The sequence below is a fragment of the Lolium perenne genome, chromosome 7, assembly GCF_019359855.2.
Source record: "Lolium perenne isolate Kyuss_39 chromosome 7, Kyuss_2.0, whole genome shotgun sequence".
Taxonomy (NCBI): domain Eukaryota; kingdom Viridiplantae; phylum Streptophyta; class Magnoliopsida; order Poales; family Poaceae; genus Lolium; species Lolium perenne.
In genome coordinates, this window is record NC_067250.2 from 188,409,379 (window position 1) to 188,412,140 (window position 2,762).

Below are 2,762 nucleotides of genomic sequence, written 5' to 3' on the forward strand. Positions count from 1 at the left end.
GGCCCACACTATAGGCCGGCGCGGCCAGGGCTTGGGTCGCGCCGCCCTATAGTCTGGCCACCTCGTGGCCCCACTTCGTCTCCTCTTCGGTCTTCTGGAAGCTTCGTGGCAAAATAGGACCCTGGGCGTTGATTTCGTCCAATTCCGAGAATATTTCTTTACTAGGATTTCTGAAACCAAAAACAGCAGAAAACTGCAACTGGCACTTCGGCATCTTGTTAATAGGTTAGTTCCAGAAAATGCACGAATATGACATAAAGTGTGCATAAAACATGTAGATATCATCAATAATGTGGCATGGAACATAAGAAATTATCGATACGTCGGAGACGTATCAGCATCCCCAAGCTTAGTTCCTGCTCGTCCCGAGCAGGTAAACGATAAACAAAGATAATTTCTGGAGTGACATGCCATCATAACCTTGATCATACTATTTGTAAGCATATGTAGTGAATGCAGCGATCAAAACAATGTATATGACATGAGTAAACAAATGAATCATATAGCAAAGACTTTTCATGAATAGTACTTTCAAGACAAGCATCAATAAGTCTTGCATAAGAGTTAACTCATAAAGCAATAAATTCATAGTAAAGGCATTGAAGCAACACAAAGGAAGATTAAGTTTCGGCGGTTGCTTTCAACTTGTAACATGTATATCTCATGAATATTGTCAACATAGAGTAATATAACAAGTGCAATATGCAAGTATGTAGGAATCAATGCACAGTTCACACAAGTGTTTGCTTCTTGAGGTGGAGAGAAATAGGTGAACTGACTCAACATAAAAGTAAAAGAATGGTCCTTCGAAGAGGAAAGCATCGATTGCTATATTTGTGCTAGAGCTTTGATTTTGAAAACAAGAAACAATTTTGTCAACGGTAGTAATAAAGCATATGTATCATGTAAATTATATCTTACAAGTTGCAAGCCTCATGCATAGTATACTAATAGTGCCCGCACCTTGTCCTAATTAGCTTGGACTACCGGGATCATCGCAATGCACATGTTTTAACCAAGTGTCACAAAGGGGTACCTCTATGCCGCCTGTACAAAGGTCTAAGGAGAAAGCTCGCATCGGATTTCTCGCTATTGATTATTCTCAACTTAGACATCCATACCGGGACAACATAGACAACAGATAATGGACTCCTCTTTTATGCATAAGCATGTAGCAACAATTAATTTTCTCATTTGAGATTGAGGATATATGTCCAAAACTGAAACTTCCACCATGGATCATGGCTTTAGTTAGCGGCCCAATGTTCTTCTCTAACAATATGCATGCTCTAACCATAAGGTGGTAGATCTCCCTTACTTCAGACAAGACGAACATGCATAGCAACTCACATGATATTCAACAAAGAGTAGTTGATGGCGTCCCCAGTGAACATGGTTATCGCACAACAAGCAACTTAATAAGAGATAAAGTGCATAAGTACATATTCAATACCACAATAGTTTTTAAGCTATTTTTCCCATGAGCTATATATTGTAAAGGTGGAGAATGGAAATTTAAAGGTAGCACTCAAGCAATTTACTTTGGAATGGCGGAGAAATACCATGTAGTAGGTAGGTATGGTGGACACAAATGGCATAGTGGTTGGCTCAAGTATTTGGATGCATGAGAAGTATTCCCTCTCGATACAAGGTTTAGGCTAGCAAGGCTATTTGAAACAAACACAAGGATGAACCGGTGCAGAAAAACTCACATAAAAGACATATTGAAAGCATTATAAGACTCTACACCGTCTTCCTTGTTGTTCAAACTCAATACTAGAAATTATCTAGACCTTAGAGAGACCAATTATGCAAACCAAATTTTAGCATGCTCTATGTATTTCTTCATTAATGGGTGCAAAGTATATGATGCAAGAGCTTAGACATGAGCACAACAATTGCCAAGTATCACATTATCCAAGACATTTTAGCAAATTACTACATGTATCATTTTCCAATTCCAACCATATAACAATTTAACGAAGAAGAAACTTCGCCATGAATATTATGAGTAAAGCCTAAGGACATACTTGTCCATATGCTACAGCGGAGCGTGTCTCTCTCCCACACAAAGAATGCTAGGATCCAACTTTATTCAAACAAAAAACAAAAATAAAAACAAACAGACGCTCCAAGCAAAGCACATAAGATGTGATGGAATAAAAATATAGTTTCAGGGGAGGAACCTGATAATGTTGTCGATGAAGAAGGGGATGCCTTGGGCATCCCCAAGCTTAGACGCTTGAGTCTTCTTGATATATGCAGGGGTGAACCACCGGGGCATCCCCAAGCTTAGAGCTTTCACTCTCCTTGATCATGTTGTATCATCTCCCTCTCTTGATCCTTGAAAACTTCCTCCACACCAAACTTAGAACAACTCATTAGAGGGTTAGTGCACAATCAAAATATACTTGTTCAGAGGTGACATAATCATTCTTAACACTTCTGGACATTGCACAAAGCTACTGAAAGTCAATGGAATCGAAATATCCATCGAACATAATAAAACTGGCAATGCGAAATAAAAGGCAGAATCTGTCAAAACAGAACAGTTCGTATTGACGAATTTTATCGAGGCACCATACTTGCTCAAATGAAAATGCTCAAATTGAATGAAAGTTGCGTACATATCTGAGGATCACTCACGTAAATTGGCATAATTTTCTGAGTTACCTACAGAGAATTTTGCCCAGATTCGTGACAGCAAAGAAATCTGTTTCTGCGCAGTAATCCAAATCTAGTATGAACTTTTCTATCAACGA